Raw genomic sequence first — 11,963 nt, 5'->3', positions numbered from 1 at the left:
ATTATCCAATATAAAACTTAATTATTTAATTGATTCTCCCTTGACTAGATTAAATAATTGTCGATAATTATCCTGTGTGTTTAAATGCCATGCATTAAATGGATTTATCTGTTTATTTGGTGTTTATCTATTTTAAGTGGATTATCTGCTTTATCTGCTTATGTGATAATTATGCAAAAACCATATAAAAATATCTAAGTGATGATTACAACAAGTGCGTTGTATATGGTCTCCATCGGTTGGGTCTACGATCCTTAAAGAAAGTAAACTCGAATGCCTAAATTATGTAGACCGAAAACGAAAGTGGATAAGATTCTCATCGCTGAAAGTTTGGAGTTTATACTCAATGATTATTCATGTCCTCCATTTCCTCGACATAATTCCACGAAGAATGTTCGAGAATGCATTATGCATGTACTTGACAAGCTCTTTGAGGAATAAGGTCAAGCCATTTTCCTTTAAAGTAGCTCGACAAGTCTTGGTTAATGACGATGAAAGATGGATATAAACAGAATCTCAAGATGATTTGATTGGAATATCCTAGAGTAACAGTTTGAAGATCTTTTGATCACTCAAATAGTTTATGACACAAGCTAGTCATCGCCTAAAGTAATAAGAAATGACTACAAGAAGGTTTAGCTGAAAAGTAGAAAATCTTCAGAATAATAGTCGTTATATTACTGTTAGAGGAAAGTAACATGATAGACGACGAATTCATAAAGGCTGCATTTTCTTAAGTCCTAGTTCATTTGAACAAAAGACTAGATATGGAAATGGGAGAGCCTGAATTGTCGTCAAAGTTTGTTTAAAGCGAGAAAAGATGCTTTGTGAGTTGGATTGACCTATTTTATAGAAGGACAGTGACTTACATGACAATGCAACTTCTAAGTAAGAGATCTTGATCCAGTTGCGATTGGGGGCTATTAATGCTCAACTATTGTTTTATGGTTGATGCTTAGAACGTCATAGTATTAAAATAATATGAGTACGACAAGGTTGAGGATTTGAAAACAACACATCAACTTCTTAATCATTGAATGATAAAGATTATTTATGGCTCTGATCATAAGGCAGAAAATATAGCAATTGTTCGAAGATCTAATTTATCGAATTTTAACATTTCGTTAAATAAGCAGAGATTGAAAAAGTCTATTTGATGCACTATGAGTTACAGAATCATTTGATTTTCAAAGTTAGGAATAACATAGAAGTGCAACATATTAAATTGGCAAAATTGATAGTTTTTCCTGAGGAGGCAGCAAGGTTATGACTCGGTAGTGAAGTCTAATCTCCATTAACGAATCCAAGCATTCATCTATTGAATGGGATAGTTATGTAAGAAGGGGCTCGAAATCTTTCTAAGACAAGTTTGATTAAGTGATGAGTTGTGCTTCGTTCCAGATCTTATCATTGATAGGATAAACATTAAAGAAACTACCAACATCGGTACCTTCTACAAAACACGAGTTGTGGACTAGAGCGTCCCTAGTCTAGCACATCTCAAGGTGTAATGTTGTTCCAACTATGTTGGAAAAGTGTCCAAGAATTGGAGTTGTGTAATGCGAGATTTATGTTTTAGGTTTATTGAAATGATGTAAGATTATAAGTTACGTAATCTTAAAAGATATAATTCTTGTATGAAGATCATGAGATGAACACAAGCTAGCAGTGACGTGATGACTCTCAAAATAAAGAGAGATATCAGATTTTCCACATTACCAAGAAGTCATACCAATGAAACTTTTGCACCAATAAAATCAACTTCGTGCCCGATTGTAAGAACCGTATGCAGCTTAGTGGGAGCGTTACTTGGAACCTGACAAATTCATGGGTCTAGAGTGTCGTAAGACTCGAGTCTTGAATTAACTGAACATAATCCCTTTAACTACAATGTAGTATTCTGAATTTGGATAATCATCTTTGAAAAGGTGATAGATTCCATATTCTGATCTATGATAAACAACATATTTTACAAGAATTGCAATACTACCTACGGCATGTCGGTCAGGTGGGAGTAAGTATCTTTGCAAGTATGTGGATCTCGAATGAGCTGAACTAATGTGATGGGTTATGCTGATGAGAATTATCGCTATCATTGTGCCGAGTTTAATCGATCATATTGTCTATTAGAACTTACATAGAATTGAAATGTATGTATTATGATTGTGAGCTGACCTTTTATAAATAGAAGTGCTGCGGAAATCATCTTTAGAACATTAATGGATATATGTAATTAAGGCTAAACCTTAGCAATGATTGGAAGCTTATATAGACCTTCATGGTCTTAGGCAAGCATCTAAATCGAGTATATGTGTTTAATCAAATGAATTGATATTTGGAATTTGACTTGTATATTGTCATATCTGATCTTACATAAGCACAAGAGTTAATTACATTACATATGGTATTTTGGTATACGATGATGAAATCTACAAAGTTGCAAACAACTAAGATTGGCATACGCGTAGGAAGCTGATGCATCTACCCGGTTTAAGATAAGTGATTTAAGAGAAGCCTTAATTACATTCTTAAGCATCTAAGTTCTTTTAAGATCTTGAAAAGAATGTTGACATTCTCTTAGGAATCTATCTACACATTGCTTGGAACATTTAAGCATTAGAAATTCAATGAAAAGGTTTATACCTCCCGAGATGGAATTGTCTTGTCTCTAGCCCGAGTGTCGTTTGAGCTTAGTGAGATTAAGAATAATAGAGACATTTAGTGTTGGAGATAGATGTCTCGCATATCTTTATAATATTATTACTAAGTTTGATATTGTTGTGCTTATGCATTGCAAGTATATATCGTAACTAACCATGGCAAAGGATTTTGATTGAGGTAATAGATATATACCACAGTGCTTGAGAAAAGCCAATGTATATTCTAGTTTACAGATGTTTAATGTAATAATGTAGGAGTTACCACTGACAGTTTTATGACATCGATGTCGAGTAAGTCATCCTCTGAAAATGTGTTTACCTTAGAATTATCTTCCTAATACTTTAATCATAAGTTTGGGTACTTTTATGAGTATTACATTTGGAGTATATGACTTCTAGTAAGAATACCTTTGAGGACACCTGATCTAATAAAGCTAAGCAATCGCGTGAAGATGAAATTAATTAAAGATAAATCATGACAAATACATTATGGTGGAAAAGATATGATCGAGAGAACAACCAAGCTGATTTTTTTCACATACAATGCCTTTGTGGCAACATGTTCAAACATGGCGTGAAGCAGATGGTGGTTCGTATATCTGTGCCAATCACGCTGTGTATAAGTGGGAGAGTTTTTGGCGAGTGGGTATACTCAGAAAGCATGTTTCAGTATAAGTGGGAGATTGTTAGGTTTGGTATGCGAAAAGCATGTTTAGAACGGTTTCGCTCGAATAGAATCTTGCTTGTATCGTAAAATATAATCCACTTTTAACCCGATTCGGTATTCGGACGGTTCGCTGTGGTATATTATTACATTGTGTTTGCTTATCATTTATAAGATGTTTTGCGCAAACATTTAAATGTAAGAAGCAAACAAGTCAAGTCTTTTGCTTAGTAGGCGGTTGTGGGCGTCGTCCACTTTAAGGTAACTTCTGATCGGTTCTATGCAATGCTGCAAAAGAAAAAGAAGAATTTCCTGGCCGAGATAGGCTTGGAAACTGCTGTCTCGTGAAAGGTTGCGATATCGATCGATTATTTCTAAGCCATGCCCAAATAAGATGGCGTTGGTGTATTCTCTTAGCGAATGGATCTATGACAAAGGCGATGTCTTTTACTTTATCTAATGCGAAAGACTAGGTCTTATTAAATAACTATTAATCTACATACGTTAGCATTGAGCATACGATATTGATTATGCGCTACTTTGACTTATCGAATGGTGCGGGTTTTAAACCCGATCATCACATTATATTGGGTAGTGGTGATTAATATCTAGCGTTCAAGTTGCTATTAGCATGTTGAATCGTGCGCGGTGAGTCTCGTTTGATAATGTCCTCAAGAGGAGCTTGAACAAAGGTTTATTATTAGGCAGCGGTTAAAGGTTTATTATCTATGAATAATAAATAAGTGTTTATTCTTAAGTCATTTCTTGGAATTAATAAGATGTTAATTAATTAAATTATGAGGCAATTAATTAATTAATGGACATTTATATCTTAAGCGCGGAAATAAATAATATAAATAATGGAAACCGGATTACTTGTAATTTCGGATTTGGATGGGGTGCAATATTACTTACGTAATTATTGCTCGTAATATTCCAATATAAACATATTAATTAGAGGTTCAATTTAATTAGTAGTAAAAAACTAGTAGGCGAGCCCATATCAAAACCTTCCATAGATGCATGCATTGCTTATAGGAACTTAATATAAATAGGAGAATAAAGGCAATTATCACATTTTCACTTATTTGTAATTTCGAAAATTTGTTTCTCCAATTGTAGGTGAATTCCTCTTTTCCCAAAAGGATTTCTTGTCTTCTTTATTGAATCCTAGTATTTTGATAAGGTCGATACACCACATTTGATATCGAGATGATTGGAACTAGTCGAGAAGATCGAGTGATCTAGTATTAGAAGATCATCACGTGGAGAAGGCGCTCGACTGATATTTGGAGAATCAAATCGGTAACTTTAAACCGTAATATTCATGTTTTAGGATTTACTTTCTATAAGCATGAATTATTTGCGTTCTAGCGTACAATTATGTGTTTTAACGTGTGAATTGATTAATCGCATCGATCGAATAGATCAGTGTCGGTTATTTGTTTGTACAAGTCTTCCGCTGTGCAAGGGCACAAACTGAGCACTATTCCCATCACTGGTACTTTAGCTCCTACGATGGGAGAAGAACACGGCCAAGCGCCGGGAGCTGCATGAGCAAGTGAGACGGCGCATTATCCGACGGAGATGACAAGTATAAAGCTGCGAGCTGATAGAGCGCCAGGAAGAAGGTGGTTTTCGGGAGGAGGTGATTTAGTTTGGATTCATTTGAGGCATTTTCAGGAGGCGTTGGGGAAAGTTACAGCCGAGGCGGATGGTCCTTTCCGTATCCTGAAGCCGGATAAATGATGTCCATATAAGGTGGATTTGCAGTCGGTATAATGTGTCGGCTACCTTGATATTTGCTAATTTATCTCATATGAAGGTGGTAGTGAGGATGAAACGGTTGACATGGCAGGAATGGTAGGTGGCAGCGAGATGGGAGGACTTCGAGTCAGTCTTTTTCAAGAGAGTATGATGCGGTTTCTGCGTAGAAATCGGGCAAGCGTAGGTGTCGGATTGATTTGAAATTCGCACGGTACATCACTGACGCAATTTAGGATCGAACTCATCATGACCCAAGTGTGATGACGGGCCCGATGAATTTTGGCCATCGACATCGTTTAGAGGGGCGGCGCAATTCTTTTTGTTTTTTGGGCTTATTTTTAATTTTTAATTTTCTGTTTAATTTCCTTATGAACATTAGGATTTTTTAGACGCTTATAAATAGCATTGCTTTTGTTTTGGGCGCGGTTGAATTTTGATAATAATATTTAGTTTTCATTGAAACTAAGGTTTCTTTGAATTTTCTCCGTTCGATCAATTTCTCTATCGTTTTGCATCAATACTCTTGCTTGCTAATTGCCACACTAACCCATTACCTTAGGTGTCATTTGTGTTAAAATAAGTTGAGTCGAATCCATCGGTAATTACAAGTAATAATCTAGTAGTAAGACAAAAGACCATGATATAACTACAAAACATAGGATCTTGTTTGATAAATTACAACAACAAAACCAATCCAAACATCTTAAAATACCTTACATTTTACAATTTTCATGCAACAAACAAGGATAAAATGAGTACAACCGTCAAAGTTTGTTGGTAAGCAAATTCGGACATTGCTCTAACACAAGTCTTTTGCTTCATCTTCTTCGCCACCACTTTACGGCATGAGAAAGACACAACGAAAACATTTACAAACCTGTTGGGAAATTTAAATTTGCAATTCACAGTGTGAAGAGGGGGAGGAAAACATATGAAATAACATGACTAAATTAGAATTTTGTATTAAACAAATGTTATATATAGTATATATTTTTTGATAAATTAAATGCCCCAACCAAATAACGATGGGGAAGAGTTCAACAACACCACCACCACAACAAAGACACAACCCCCAAGTCCAACGAAAGTGCTACCGCATGACTACATATATCAATATATATGTCCACACTCTAAATTTTAGAAAACAATAAAAGAATAGGGGATTGTTAGTGAAACTGAATCTTACCGTTGGGAATTTGAAGAATGATGACATCAAGTTGAAGAAATTTAAATTTGGCAAATTCCACCTCCTCATTCTTTAGAAGCAACTCAAATCAAACACAAACCCTTTTCCCTTCTGCCCACTTCATCACGATCTATATAAAACACAAAACAGATAGTGAAAAAGTAGTGTTAGATTAGTCATTTTGGGATTAGGGGCAACAACTTTTAAGTTGATCTACTGAATATACTAGCTCCAAACCAGTAGCAATTAAATCAAAAATGCAAGTTGACAAGTTCATACATGTTCTTTGAGAATCAGAATTCTTGAAAATCTTAGGCCATTCAGAACCATCCCTTAGATAACAGAAAGTTAAAGAACAAGTAAACAAGACCATGACACAATAGAAAATACATTAAAATATAGGAGTATTAAAAAACTTAGTAGCTCACTACCTATAAGTTCATTTTTCTTTAAAAAATATCGATATACTTTATTAAAATGTAATTAAATTATTATTATGAGAAAACAATTTTGCACCTAAAAATAAAAAACGTTTTAGCTATAAAAAAAGTACTCCTCCGCCCATCTCATGTGAGGGATTTCTTTTGGCAGGGGAATTAAGAAAATGATATGTATTGAATTAAAGTGGAGAGAGTAAAGTATGAGAGAAGAGTAAAGTATGAGAGGGGAAAAAAGTGGGGAGATAAAGAGAGAATAAAGTAAGGAAAGAGAATAAAGTAAGAGATGGTTGAAGTTTTTTTTTTAGTTATAAAAGGAAATCAATCACTTGAGGGGGGACAAAAAAGGTTTCAATGGGAGGAAATACTAGATTATTTAAACAAACACTTAAACAACATTTTTTTTGGGAAATTTTTTCCAATCAGAACAAAAAAAATCTGCATATTTATTTCTTCATAATCATAAACCAAAGATCATTTCTAGCTAAATGAGCCCCTAACCCCCCTAATCTCAATTTCAAAAGAATTTAAATCCAATTCCAAAATTAGTATCCAAAAGCAGCATCTACCAAAAACCCATAGAGATAGAAATGCATATTTTTAAAATTTTTCATAAGAAAAGAAAAAAAATTGCATATTATCATCACCCAAATTTTTATCACATGCTTTCTGAGTGGAAAACAGGAAAAACATTACCCGTTAATACAACACGATATTATTATCATAAATTGGAGGAAGGGGTGGGAATAGAGCCGAGAAAAGTTATCCACCTAACAAAATATGTTAAAAGAGTGAAGAATATATACCATCCACTAATTTCCATTAAAGAGAACACACATATAATATAAACAAAAAACATAGATAAAATTAAGTAAATACTGACCAGGACAACCCGGTATAATAGAATAGATCATAAAAAATGGGAGATATAAGACAAAGTCTAAAATTGGGGTCATAACTTTGCTCAAAAATACTTGTGGTTCTAATTTGATCCCAAAATTGATCTCGTTCCTTTGCACAAAAACCATATTTTGGGCTTACACTTAGCTTTTGGGCCTAGACACGGTTTTTTCAATAATTAACTATTTTGTCATAAATTAACAATCAAAACACATTGTCTAGAACCAAAACTAAAACACTTTGAGGAGGAAACAAAAAAATTTCTGAGCTAAATGAAATCCATTTTGGACTTTAGTCTAGTATCCAACAAACAGAAAATCTTTTCAATGTAAATTGTGAAAAAAATTTCTCAACATATATTACATGTAAATCTGGGTGAGGAACTATTTTGGGATTAAGTATAACTTATCTAAATATTCAATTTTGTCCTATAACTTTAATGTTTTAAAGAAAATGTTCACCCTAAGGTAATTGCTAAAGAAATTCAACCGCGAGACATTTTAAAAACAAGATGTTATTTTTTTGAATTACAATTGGATGAGACATTTTAATTAAAATCCCAAAATAATGAGATAAAATTGGGTATTTACATTGAAAAGACCGGCTCCAACCTAGTAGTACCGAAATCAAAACAACTCAATGTCATATTTTCTTGGGGACATAGAATGAGTAAGTTTTTAGGAGAGAAATTTTTGAAAATTAGAATTTGACAAAGGTGTAATTATATTTACCAGCTTTGGGATTGGAGGCATTAGTCATGATTATGGGGGGAGATCGTTTACAAAAATGTACATATGCAATTGTTCCTATAAATTAATAAAGGAAGGTAATCTGGTGGTGACGAGGATATAGACATGCAACCGTTTTTAAGAGGGGTATTTTTTCTTTTAAAAAATTAAACTTTCCCAAAATTTTGGGATTCCCACGAATTTAAAATTGGTCTTAAATATCATAAATTTTTCATTTTTTTTTTATTTATAAGAGTAGGTCAACGATATCCAATAACTTAGGCATTATTTATCCTACATGTCACAAACTTAAAAAAGGGTAAAAAATTATAGATATATTTCACTCTTACCCTATAATATGTTTTTTAGCAAAGATATCTTTCTTGGGTTGGATTGGGGAAAAAAATACAGAATGTTAATTAGTTTGGGTATTTAAGACCAATTTTAAAGTTTTTGTGGGAAATAACAAAATTTGGCTAAAGTTTAAGGTTTTAGGGAAACCCAAAATATGCCTTTATAAAATACAAACCAAGAAAGATATTCAAACTCCCCGATCCGGCGCCCATCAATTCGTTTGGGGATAGGGGGAAATGTTTTTTGAGAATCAGCTGCATCACTTACTTCTTCAATACATATTTCTGGGCTCCCTCAATCTTAAGGTGTCTAATTAGTGAGGCCCATTGCATCCAGAGGGTAGGGCCAATTTCACAATTTTTATATAAAACTCCTTAGAGATGAAAAGTTAACCATTCAGAAAATCTATATTCCAAAATTCTCCAAGGTTAAATAATAAAAAGTAGATGTTGAATTGTTTCCCCAGATTTCCCAACTTTCCATCCCCTTCAATTGTAAGGGGAATAAGTGGGGAAAATCCTTCCAATATCCATTAACAGTCTCCATTAACCCCCCCACACTAACATCTATGTTTAACCATGCCAAGCTACTAAAAGGATGATGAATCTCAACAAAACTTTTGTGAACTGAGGAACACCAGTAATTGTAAAACGTGCTGGGCGGGGTTTTGGGGGGCGGCAATTTTGGGAGTTCTCTAGGCTACTTCCCCCAAACCCCCAAATTCTTAGTGGGATCTATCATTTCACATGGAAGATACAGAAAAGCCTTGCATGCATGATCTGCAAAGTTGAAAGGGATCTGAGATTTTCTTGTATTGTTCCCAAGATCTCTATCGTTTCAGATTTGGGCAATCCGTTATCGCCTTTTAAAAGAATTGGGGTGCCTGACCAGCTTATTTCTCTCAAATTAAACACTGCTCTATAGTGTTTGAGGGGGTGGGATTCTATAGAATAGCCAACCCGGGGATTTTTCACATCATCTTTTCATCTATCCAAACTCTGTTCAACTTTAAATTTTGCTTGAAATATATCTCCCAAAAGGAAAATAGGGGGTTCAAAAAATATTCAAACATTTGAGGGCGACCAGAAATGGGTGGGAAAAACGCGTCAACACACCGCAACCCTCGATCGTAAAATGTTGAAGGTGGGGGAAATACACTGACAGCACTTGCCCCCACTGATTCTTTTCCCCTTAAACACTGTGAGCTTAGGAAAGGTTTTTTAAACGAGCTCTTCTAGCACGGGGAAAAATCTGTCTCATCATTCACTGATCCATATAATGAAGAATTTATGGACTTCACATTCCTCAATTTGTACAACCGAAGACACTTGATTTTGCAACTGCCCAAACATTGGGATTTCTTCACATTCTGAGCAGTGGAAAGTGTTATCTTAACCAACTTGGTAAGTGGTAGCCTAGAACCTTTACCACATCATCAACTTCCATATTCCGAGTCCCTGAAGGAAGCTTCTGCCTCCAAATCCAAAAACACCAAATTCTTCAGCGGGGTGAGGTTGGAGGCCTTCCAGCCCTTCTCATCATTTGTAGTTTCACCTTGTCTGATCTTCCATCCCAAATACAACTCCAATAATTTTGGCTTGTTAGATAGATTTGCTTTCTCAGCCTCTTCTTTTTCGAACCATTTCAAGGTTATCAATTTGCAGTTTTCCTTTGAGACAATTCAAACTTCCCAGCTCTTCAATTTTTTAACCATTCTTTGCCCCCCCTAAAAATTTTTGGGTCCTGAGAAAGTTAACAGACCAATCTCAGCAGACAACTCTACATTTTTTCCCCAATATAAAGATGCCTTAAGTTTCTCAAGTTCTTCAAAGTACTTGGAAGTTGCTTTAGCGATAACTACAGCTCTTAATGTCCAAGTGAAAAAGTTCACCAATCCAATCAGGAAGATATTCAATAGATGTTTGTTCAATATCAAAAACTCTCAAATGTATCAACTTCTTGATCTCATTTGACAACCTTCAACTTCGACTTTAAAGTTAAAACATGAAGAGATTGAAGTTTGAAACATGTTTCCCTTGATTTTATCCTTGAACAAAATTAAATATTTTGCATTATTTTAGAACAGCACTTGAATCATCTTTAGCCGTCCGAAGGGGAATTTTATCTTCCCTAAAGAACCTCTTAAAATGAAGTTGCGAGATCTGCAGAAGATCTGCATCACACAACTTTCCACATTTCCATAAACATCTCTTTCTGCAATTTGCAGTAAAGGTTCGTAGAAGAACATTGATAAAATCTTCTCCCATTGCTTCCCTTTCATTGCTTATCAGCTTCAAAAAAACCTTCGCCCATCCAATACTCAAACAGATTCTGTGTTTTTAAATTTTTTAACCTTTAGGAAAAATCGAACAATATGCAAAACACTTTTGAGCGATGGGGAGACAAATTATCAAAAATCAACTTCAATATCTGTGCGTCTCATTTTCATCCTGCGTGAAAGCCAATTCTGTTTGATCGAGTGCCATTTTTCTTCAGATTTACCAAAAACCCCCACCAACTACGCTAGCAGCTAATGGCAAACCTTTACATTTTTCGGCAATCTTAATTACAGAGGCCTCAAATGCTGAAGGCATTCCCTTTCCAAAGGCTTTTTCTTTGATAATTGACCAACAATCTTCATTTGATAACATTTGCAACTCATGTGTATGGAGTGGTTTCATAATTGAAGCGACGTCCATACTTCTGGTGGTAATAACAATCGCATTACCTTTCATAGAACTAACACGCAACAAGGGATGAAAAAATTCTTCCCATGTGAGAACATGTTCATTCCAAATATCATCAAGAATAAGTAGATATGTTTTATCTTTTAAAACATCGTCAAGTTTTTCCAAAACATCTTCCTTATCCCCAATTTCGACTTGATCTGGAGAAGTCAATCTTTTGAGGATTTTGTTGAAAAGAATGAGTGGATCAAAATTTGAGAACCATGCACCCAAATATGTATCCAAACAGATTCTTTTCTTTGAGAAGATGGAAGACTTTCCTAGTCAAAGTTGTCTTCCCAAATCCTCCCATTCCCACAATGGCAAGGATAGAAATAGGTTCATCAGTTGTGATACAAGCGGTAAGCTGTTCAACTATTTCTGACCTCATCTCATCTCTTCCAATAAAAACTGGATCAAGACTAAATGAGACCGTTTCACGAGCAACATCAGGCAAAGTGGGCACAGCAGCTGCAAGTCTCCCGACGAGGCCAAGTTCGGCAGCCCCTTTGTTAATGGAATCCAATTTGCCATTGATTCG

Source organism: Salvia hispanica, unplaced genomic scaffold, assembly GCF_023119035.1.
Source record: "Salvia hispanica cultivar TCC Black 2014 unplaced genomic scaffold, UniMelb_Shisp_WGS_1.0 HiC_scaffold_1164, whole genome shotgun sequence".
NCBI lineage: Eukaryota > Viridiplantae > Streptophyta > Magnoliopsida > Lamiales > Lamiaceae > Salvia > Salvia hispanica.
Note: the sequence above shows the minus strand (reverse complement) of the source record.